Source organism: Vicia villosa, unplaced genomic scaffold (genome assembly GCF_029867415.1).
Source record: "Vicia villosa cultivar HV-30 ecotype Madison, WI unplaced genomic scaffold, Vvil1.0 ctg.001227F_1_1, whole genome shotgun sequence".
NCBI lineage: Eukaryota > Viridiplantae > Streptophyta > Magnoliopsida > Fabales > Fabaceae > Vicia > Vicia villosa.
The window spans coordinates 260313-271133 of NW_026705541.1; the positions used below are offsets into that span (position 1 = coordinate 260313).

General features: G+C 38.8%; 1 long non-coding RNA gene across 1 annotated transcript; it reads right to left on the reverse strand.

Annotated features, from left to right (window-relative positions):
* Positions 1–1218: 1218 nt before the first annotated feature.
* LOC131634096 (uncharacterized) lies at positions 1219–2797 on the reverse strand. Its single transcript, XR_009293479.1, has 2 exons — positions 1944–2797; positions 1219–1454 (listed from the first exon to the last, which is right to left on the reverse strand). It is a non-coding gene; the product is annotated as an uncharacterized LOC131634096 (long non-coding RNA).
* Between the last annotated feature and the right edge of the window lie 8024 nt (positions 2798–10821).

The window sequence follows — 10821 nt, forward strand, 5'->3', positions numbered from 1 at the left end:
TTGACTTTAGTAAATTTACTTCATCTGAGAATTTTATTGCTAATGTTGCTGATAATCCATCTATTCATCCATACACCTCGCCATCACATCCACCTAATCCATCAACTACTTCCACTTTTGGAGCAGTTCATGCTCCCAACCAGAAAATTCCAACAGTTTTAGAAGCCACTTCTTTTGATCCTACACCACCCCTAAATAATTCAAAATCTTCGAAAGACACTTCTTCACAACCCATCCTGACCATATCCTCTTCACTCCACTGCACACAAAAAATAATGATCCCTCTCCCTCAACAATCCCAAAGCTTTGCAGAAACTGACCCAACCAAAACAACCTTTAGTGACCACATCCAAATCCCAAAACTTCTTCGCAATAAAATGCAAGAACCTGAGTTAGATTTCAACCCCTTCTACCATACCTCTAAAAACCTTTCTTCACCCTCATCTGAACCATAAAATTATCTTCCTTCACCCATCCTAGATGCTCATGTGATTGAATTAGGTAACTCTAATGAAGACACGAAGTTTCTTGATGCCATAAGTAGCAAAAACCATGTATCTAAACTTGACATGTTTGAACTTGTGTGTGATGTTTGAGATAGATCCCCAAACCTATACTTCATTCCCTTTGATCCCCTTCTTCATCTCATCAATGTTAGAACTTCCTTTGTAGACGGATGTTGCACCCCAAAATTTGCCCATCATTTCTAATTGGCTTAAGCTGCATATTTCATTTGCATACATCATTTAAGTCATCAATAAAATCATGCATTAATCAATGAGGTGAAAATGGGATCGAGAACCCTGGATGCAATGATTCCTCTGTGGCTCTTAGTAATTATTCATGTGCTTGTGATCTTCACCCGAACAAGATATGTTGCATCAGTCTCCAATTCAAGAGGTTCATTAAAGACGCAAGTGGAATGAGATTGAAGTAGATTTGGGTTTAAAAATAATTAAGGTGAATCATGACCCTTGAGCATTTTGAGTTATCAAATAATTAATTCAAGTTGGGAGGTTCATATACATGGATTTCTTGGATTTATTAGAAGAGCAAGTTACCTGGAATTTAAAATGTTCATCATTATTCAAAATAATAGCCAAAGATCAGATCTTTCAAATGAGAATATTAGAGGGAAAAGTAAAACTCAAATCTATTTTGGAAGAAAGACTAAGTTGGTCTAAAATCCATCATTACTTCTATTCCATTCCAACATCATTTATCCAAAGGTGACATTCATATATTCAAGATCATACATTATCCAAGTTTCATCATCCAAATATTTCACCAAAACCCATTCATATCTCATTACAAATCTTTGACATAAAAAACCCTGTACAGAATATAAGCATCCTATATTTACTCCTGGATCTTCATATTTCCGTATCATTCTCCAAGCTTTGCTCACATTTATTATACCATTGCACCAGTTGACATATTATATGGCTGCAGCCCTGCAAAACCAATCCCTGCACATTAGCTCACTATATCCAAACATATCCAAATGACTAAACAATCAGTCCCTGCGTGAAATCAGAAAATAAACAGTTTCATGGCAACCATACACACTTCAAATTAGCCAATAAAACCGGTTCAGCTGCACCTCCAATGCCGCTAACCTGTAAACATAAGTTCACTTCTTAACCAATCCTCTAACCTTTCCTAAATAGTCCCTGTATCTAAACCAAAACATTCACCCAAACAAAACAAAACCTAACAGCTTCTAACCAACTTCTCCTAACTGTTTTAATAAATCAGCTACATATTTTAACCTCTCAACTAACTGTCATAACCTCCACCTAGGGTCTCTAGCCAACTTCCTAACAGAATCACTAACAGTTGTAACTAACTTTCAGAACCAACCAAAACAGAATAACAGAAACTCAACAGAATTATAACGGCAAACAAATTCAACAGAAAATTGGAGAGTATGGAGAGCTAACCTTCAGAATCAAGATTCTCCCTCTCTACATAACAGAGGTCTTCTTCAATCTTCAGACTCTCAGTCATTCTTCACATCCCCTCTCGATCATTCTCATCTCTTTCTCCACCATTTCATCATTGCAACCTTCACTTCACACCTTCACTTTAACCATTTTCGATCCCTTCTCATCTTCACCACCTCTCTTCCAATCTCCATAACCTCCATTGCAGCATCTCCTCCACCTCTGAACTGAGCTCTAACTTTAAGAATCGAGCAATCTTCATTCCTCTCTGAAGTCATCATCTTCATCACCTTCAACTCACCATAACAGGACCTTCGGCCTCTCCTCCGATCCATCTTCAACCAACGCTTCATCTTACTTTTCACCATACAAAGAGAACTCCCTAACCTTGCTTTTCTTCATAATCCTCAAGAACAACAACTTCACCGCAACCTCGTCTCCAATCTTCAACCTTCTCTTCCAACATTTCCAGAAATTTACGCTTCATCTTCATCTGTTCACTATGATACAATTCTTCGGCTCATCTTCAATCCTCTGCAATCCTCAACAAACTTCATTGTCGCCGAAATCTTTAAATTCCCTAATCTTCATCGGCAATAACAACCTCACCATATACCTTCGACGCAACTAGAGGAGATCGGGAGAGAACATAGAGACGAGAGCTGAGAGAGTTGAGTCAAGGAGAGGTGACCGTTGTTCATCACGCGGCCATTTGATATTGGTGCCACCACGCTTTCATCGGAGAAGTGGAGTTTCCGCCGCCGCTGCGTTTGAGTGAGAGAGGGGAGAAGAATAAGTTGAATCGGCGCAAACGGTTAACCCTAATCCCCAATTTCTCTTTTTCTATTATTTCTATTAATTCATTTTTTATTTATTTATTTTTCTGTATGAAAATCTGATAAAAACAAAACCTATGGGCCGAATTTGCCATCTTCACCCCCTTTCTTGGCCCATCACCATTTTTGTATAAAGGAATTGAACAAAAATCTGAATGAAAGCTTCTTGGGCCGAATTCTGAATCACACACCCTATGCGGCCCATGAAACGCTATTTTTTGGCATGCTGTACAATAACACCTTTGGGCCCAGCGTTTTGCTAATCACACCATTTGATTCAATATGCACTCCCTGACCTTTAATTAATGAATTTAGGTGTTTTCTTAGATTTGTTTTCATAAATAACAAAAATGCTAATTTTTAGACTTTGATACAATTTTTGACACATATAAATTTATCATAAAAAAGGTATTAGTTTAGGCTAATTCTTCTTTTAATTCTTTTTGGTTAATTAGAATTCAATTTCTTTCATAAAAAACCATAAAAATAATAGTATTTTAAATTCGATTTTTGTACTATTTTGCATTGTTCACTTTCATGTCTTGTACCATATTTTCAAGTGTTTATGTTAGCCATTTTACACTAATTTTTGTATCGTTGTTTACTTGTATTTTACTTGTAATTTCGATCTCCGCTTATACTTGTACTTTCATGCCGCTTTTTGCTCCTAACCATTAGGTAGAAACCATGATAACATTAGAATCTAGAAATCCCCTTTTAACATTTAGGCTAGTTACTTCATTTTAGGCTAGTTTTCTTTCCTTTTTCTTTTCAACTTTAAAACATTAATAAAGGACGACGCGAATCATGCTAATGCCTTTTTTTTTAGTGTGAAAGAAATGATTGGGGCGTAGGCCCCGATGTATGTTCTTTCCCACTTAGCGGAAGAGAAATGATTGAGGCGTAGGCCTCGGTGTATTTCTTAACCGTTATTTAGAGAAACGATTGTGGCGTAGGCCTCGATGTGCATTCTCTAATTATTCAAAAACTGTATTTCATTTAGAGAAACGATTGTGGCGTAGGCCTCGATGTGCATTCTCTAAATATTCAAAAAAACTCCTTTTTTATGGCATGATTCAAGTCACAAATTAATTTCCCTTAAAAGACACCCAACCAAAAACATTTCAAAATATCTAATAAAGGCTCAGAGCTAATCAAAGTGAGGAAGTGATGCGATGCCTTGTAGTAGGTTATCGTCCATCATGGAATTACATCTAAAAAATACAAACCAATCTTTCTTCTCTCTCTTGCCTCAGAGGCATTCTTTCTCTTGCCTTCAGGGTATTCTTTCTCATTAATCGGACACGTTATTTCCGCTCCATTCCCAGCTTAAGACTCCAGAGGTCGAGCAGCGGAGTGCGAATGTAACGTCGTTCACTAAAAAACACAAAAACAAACAAAAACTAAAGAGCCGAACTACGGCGCTCTGATTCCTGAAAAGGATACGTAGGCATTGGGTCGCGGGGCCTAAGCGAGCACAACTATTTATAACCTTACTTTCCCCGTGTTTCTCTTCTTTCATTTGCATGCATTCCCTTAGTAATTAAGCTTTAGATTTATACACCCTTAGAATAGAACAAACATAGGTGGATACCATCGAGTACGATGGGCGTGAGGGGTGCTAGTACCTTCCCCTTGCGTAACCGACTCCCGTACCTTGATCTCTGGTCGAAAGACCCTTTCTTTTCCTTTCTTTATTCTAGGTTTTCTGATATTCCTTTCCCTTTATGGGATAAATATATTGGTGGCGACTCTGTTGTTCATTTTCGCGAGCGTGCGACAGCTGGCGACTCTGCTGGGGATGTGATAGACCTGTGCTGGTCCATTCTTAGCAAGTCGATCCTAGCTTGCGTTTGTTTTCTTTTCTTTGGGTGTTCATTTATTGCTTTACTGCTTTATTGTTTTATTGCTTTATCGCGTTATTGCTTTATTGCTTTATTTTCTTTATGCACCACATTTTATTTTCCTATACTGTGGATTATTATTATGATGTTCTGTTGGGTTGGGATGTTACTGATTTGAGGTAAAAGGCCCAATACCCAGGCCAGAGTTGACACATAGGATACCTAGGATAGAGTGGATAGTCATGACGCCGATGAGATGTCAGGTCTTGTCTAGTGCGATCATGAGACCCACGCCCAGTCGAGGTTCAAATGGGGTATCATCGTTGGCATGTAGATGCAACAATGGTGGTATCTCAGGAGAACTGATAACGCTGGTTGCCATATTGACCTACCCTGACCTAGACTACACCCGTGAGTGGGGAGGGAATCATATTCTTAACAGGTACAGGTACATGTTCTGTTGGTGACTATTGGTCCTCCTGGTACTTAAAAGAACGTCGAACCTTTGATCCTGGAACATTTGACTTATACAGAAGCTTTACATCAGTTATCTATCGTAATCAACGTCGAACCTCTGAATCTGGAGGTTTGACCTTATATGACTTATGCAAAAGCTATCTATCAGAATCAACGTCGAACCTCTGAATCTGGAGGGTTCGACCATCTTTGACTTATGCACAAGCTGTTTATCCAGAAAGCAACGTCGAACCTCTGAATCTGGAGGATTCGACCATATCTTATTGACCATGAGAAGTTGTTATCCAAGAGGCCTTGATCCTTGATCCTGATTTATGATACATTTGCATCTTCATTAACATTTTGGCATTCATGCATTTGCATCCATAGTTACCAAGACCCTTACCACTCTTCCTCTCCATCAGATCAGTTAAGACAATTCCTCCACACCGATATCTGACAAGAGCTCACCGACAAAGAATCATGGGGAATTACAAAAAAAATCAAGCTACTATCTAAGGACCCCACGCCTCCTCATGAGGGTACCTTCCACCAATGGACCATGAAGACTTTATGTTTGTCAGAGAACATTTCATTTGCATTAGAATAAGGCCAAGCTTGCCATTGTATAGATTTCTTTAGTATTTTCAATTGTATTACTTTTGTTGTTATCAAGTACTTCTCATTGTAAGAAACTCATTCTGTTTGAATAAATAAAAATAATGCAATATACATGTTTTTCTCAAATCATTTCATCTTTGTCATTATGTTCATTGATACTTTACTCATTTGTCTTAAGCAACTAAAAAAGGAGAATGATGAAAAATAAAAAAATACATGAACTACTAACTGTATGCTTTTGGAACAAAGGTCCTGCTGACGATGTACAGGCATTGTCTCAATTCCTAAACACCGGAGTTATAAGGGAGTGAAACCTTCGTCAACCCCTTTGAGCCTAAGGAGTAGTAGTTTCTTTTCAAAAAATACAAAACCCTCAATTTTAACCAGGGGCAGGGTAGTCTTCAGTTAGTGCGACCGAGCGCTCAACTTTCAGATATTCCATCAGAGGATCAATCATATTCTATCTCTCACAACAAAGAAAAAGAGCACAATCCACAATGGATGTCTCTCATTCATTGAGAAAAAGGCAGTCACAACTTTTTCAACAAGTCAATCATCAAAGTCTTACAACTTGTTCCCAAACGAGACAAAAAGAAAAAAAGAAAGTTATGAATCATGATCAAAAGAAAAAAAAGAAAGAAGCAATAGCCCGCTAAGTCAAAAAAAACAACAACAAAGCTTTGAAGCAAATGACTTAGGCAAAAATTAGGGCATATCCCGCTGGACAACGAACACCAATATCAAAAGAAACTTTCTGTCCAGGCAAAAGTTAGGGAAAGCAAAAGGCAAAGCAAAAGAAAATTCCTCCAAGGGACAAGTTGTCATGATCATCAACAAAAGCATCAAACGGTGGCTGCCACCTCCATCAAAGCCATAAAGGATCCTCGTCCATTACAATCCTTCCTGAAAGGTGAACACTCGTGTCAAGCTAACTGAACGTAGGACTGGAGAACATCACGAAGAAGGGGTGGGTTAAGTAGAACTTGAGCCTTTATCCTTTGTTTCTTAAACCGTGAACCCGGCCACGTTACAACCCTCAAAAGTCCTAATTGAAGCAGGGCTCGTTCCGAAAGCATACAAACTGTAAAATCATGTCAAACTGACTCCTAATGTTGCTGTGTCATTTGTGTTCGTATCAGTACAACATTTTGACAAATAAAACTTTTTCTTTGAGATTAACATGTGCATTGCATTCTCATTATCTTTTTCAAAACAGAATTGTCTCTAATTTGAAAGCAAGTACTTGATACCAAGGAAAGTTCAACATTGAAATCCCATCGAGTAATCTTACAAAGGTAAAGGTTGGTCATCCACTAAGCAAATATGTGAAGAATCCATTTGGTGGAAGAGATCCTTTCAATATGGGGCATCCATTCCATGATCGACACTGGGGCAGTCCATCGCAAATCTCCATGATTCAAGCATTATCAAAGTTCTATCTCAAGAGATCATACAAGCTGAGGCAAGCTAGTAACAATTCATCTCTTCATCTTCAATCAAGTGTCAGATATCGAGACAAGTGTCGAGGAGTCAAGTCAACACCTCACCTTCACAAGTTCTATTCTTCAAGCAACAACCTTCCACAAAGGCATTCTCCATCCACTCCTGGTATCTTGGAGACAATCATCCCATTCATAATCATACAATTATCATGCATATCATTGCATTCTCATTATCATTTCTCCCGCATGATCCAATCATCAACAAAGCAGGGCCATCCACCCCATCTTGAATCAAGCAGAGTTCAGAACTCCATCTAATCTATTCCACATCGAAGCAGAAACCCTGAACGATCATTCAGTACACTGCATATAGAATCCATTGCATTGCATCTCCAGAAGTGCACAAATAAATCAAACATTTGCATGTGAAGCATAAGCCAAGTTACTCATCAGATGGGTTCTCTACAAGCAATCAATTGATATTCCACTGGGGCACTCAGAGTTACCATTGTGGTGTCATCTCCCAAAGTCAATCATGTTCATCTTTCTTTAACTCAGAGTTGATGCTTTTATGTTCGACCCAGAGTTGACTCTCCTTTCATCTTTTAACCCCGAGTTAATTATCTCCCCACTCACCCAGAGTTGACGGTCACCTTTTATTCAACCCAGAGTTGATGTTTGTCTTTTATTCAACCCAGAGTTGATGCTTATCTTTTTCCCACTCAACCCAGAGTTGATGGTTGTCTTGTTTCTTTCCCTCTCACCCAGAGTTGATGGATATCTTTTTCTTCTTCTATTCAACCCAGAGTTGATATTCTTTTCTTCTTCCCACTCAACCCAGAGTTGATGGTTAATTGTTCACCTTTTCCTCTTTCAACCCAGAGTTGAATTACTTTCTTCAACCCAGAGTTGACGGTCCTCCTTTATTCGATCCAGAATTGATTCCTTTTTCCCACTCACCCAGAGTTGACGGTTGTCTTTTATTCAACCCAGAGTTGATTCTTGTCTTTTTCCCATTCAACCCAGAGTTGATGGTTGTCTTTTATCTTTCCCACTCACCCAGAGTTGACGGTCATCTTTTATTCAACCCAGAGTTGATCCTTACCTTTTTTCCACTCAACCCAGAGTTGATGGTGGTCCTGTTTCTTTTCCCATTCAACCCAGAGTTGACATTTATCTTTTATCTTTCCTACTCAACCCAGAGTTGACCGTTTTCTTTCCTTATTTTTTTCTCAACTTAGAGTTGACGGTTATTTCTAATTGTTCATTTATCCTTGTTCAACCCAGAGTTGATTTTCTTACTTTCTTTTTCAACCCAGAGTTGATGCCTATATCTTATCCCACTAAAACTGATTTCCCTCTCCGTTCTCAATCCAGAGTTGATGTTTATCTCCTATTCAACCCAGAGTTGACGGTCATCCTTTATTCAATTCAGAATTGACCTCTTTCCCTTTTCCCACTCAACCCAGAGTTGACGGTTATCCTTATTTCAACCCAGAGTTGATCTTTTCCTTTTCCCACTCAACCCAGAGTTGACGGTTATCTTTTATTCTCTTTCCCACTCAACCCAGAGTTGACGCTTATCTTCTTTCTTTCCCACTCAACCCAGAGTTGACGGTTATTCCTTGTTAATTTCCTTTCCCACTCAATCCAGAGTTGACGGTTATGTCTTGCCTTTTCCCACTCAACCCAGAGTTGACGGTTATCTCTTTTCTTTTCCCGCTCAACCCAGAGTTGACGCTTATCTTTTATTCAACCCAGAGTTGATCCCTTGTCTTTTCCCACTCAACCCAGAGTTGATGGTTATCCTTATCCTTTTCCCACTCACACAGAGTTGACGGTCACCTTTTATTCAACCCAGAGTTGATGTTTGTCTTTTATTCAACCCAGAGTTGATGCTTATCCTTTTCCCACTCACACAGAGTTGACGGTCACCTTTTATTCAACCCAGAGTTGATGTTTGTCTTTTATTCAACCCAGAGTTGATGCTTATCCTTCTCCCACTCAACCCAGAGTTGACGGTTATTTTTTGCTTTTCCCACTCAACCCAGAGTTGATGGTTGTCTTGATTCTTTTCCCACTCACCCAGAGTTGACGGTCACCTTTTATTCAACCCAGAGTTGATGTTTGTCTTTTATTCAACCCAGAGTTGATGCTTATCCTTTTCCCACTCACACAGAGTTGACGGTCACCTTTTATTCAACCCAGAGTTGATGTTTGTCTTTTATTCAACCCAGAGTTGATGCTTATCCTTTTCCCACTCACACAGAGTTGACGGTCACCTTTTATTCAACCCAGAGTTGATGTTTGTCTTTTATTCAACCCAGAGTTGATGCTTATCCTTCTCCCACTCAACCCAGAGTTGACGGTTATTTTTTGCTTTTCCCACTCAACCCAGAGTTGATGGTTGTCTTGATTCTTTTCCCACTCACCCAGAGTTGACGGTCACCTCTTATTCAACCCAGAGTTGATGTTTATCTCTTTTCCACTCAACCCAGAGTTGACAGTTATCTTTTATTCAACCCAGAGTTGATCCCTTACCTTTCTTCCCACTCAACCCAGAGTTGATGGTTGTCTTGTTTCTTTTCCCTTTCAACCCAGAGTTGATAGTTATCTTTTGCCTCTTCTACTCAACCCAGAGTTGACGGTCTTCTTTCTTGATTTTTTTCTCAACCCAGAGTTGATGGTTTTCTTTTTTTATTTTCTTCTCAACCCAGAGTTGACGATCATCCCTAATTGTTCTTCTTTCCTTTTCTCAACCCAGAGTTGATATCCTCATCTTATCTTCGACCCAGAGTTGATGTTCTTCTTTCCCTTCTCGATCCAGAATCGATGTTTATCTTTTATCTAACCCAGAGTTGACTTTTCTCCGTTCTTCAACCCAGAGTTGACCCACTTTTCTTCTTCAACTCAGAGTTGAATTCTATTTCATTTCTAACCCAGAGTTACCTCGTTCAAGTCAGAATTGAGACCATTCTTCCTCAATAAATGACACTATCACTTTCCCCAGTGGATTCTATCTCTCATAAGGCAAATTTTCAGGTTCACTTGATATTTAATCATCTTTTACCTTGAATGTTCGAAAGGCTAGCGCCAATCTCGCTTTCAGGTCTAAGACGATTAAATAGGGGCAGCTGTTGCACCCCAAAATTTGCCCATCATTTCTAATTGGCTTAAGCTGCATATTTCATTTGCATACATCATTTAAGTCATCAATAAAATCATGCATTAATCAATGAGGTGAAAATGGGATCGAGAACCCTGGATGCAATGATTCCTCTGTGGCTCTTAGTAATTATTCATGTGCTTGTGATCTTCACCCGAACAAGATATGTTGCATCAGTCTCCAATTCAAGAGGTTCATTAAAGACGCAAGTGGAATGAGATTGAAGTAGATTTGGGTTTAAAAATAATTAAGGTGAATCATGACCCTTGAGCATTTTGAGTTATCAAATAATTAATTCAAGTTGGGAGGTTCATATACATGGATTTCTTGGATTTATTAGAAGAGCAAGTTACCTGGAATTTAAAATGTTCATCATTATTCAAAATAATAGCCAAAGATCAGATCTTTCAAATGAGAATATTAGAGGGAAAAGTAAAACTCAAATCTATTTTGGAAGAAAGACTAAGTTGGTCTAAAATCCATCATTACTTCTATTCCATTCCAACATCA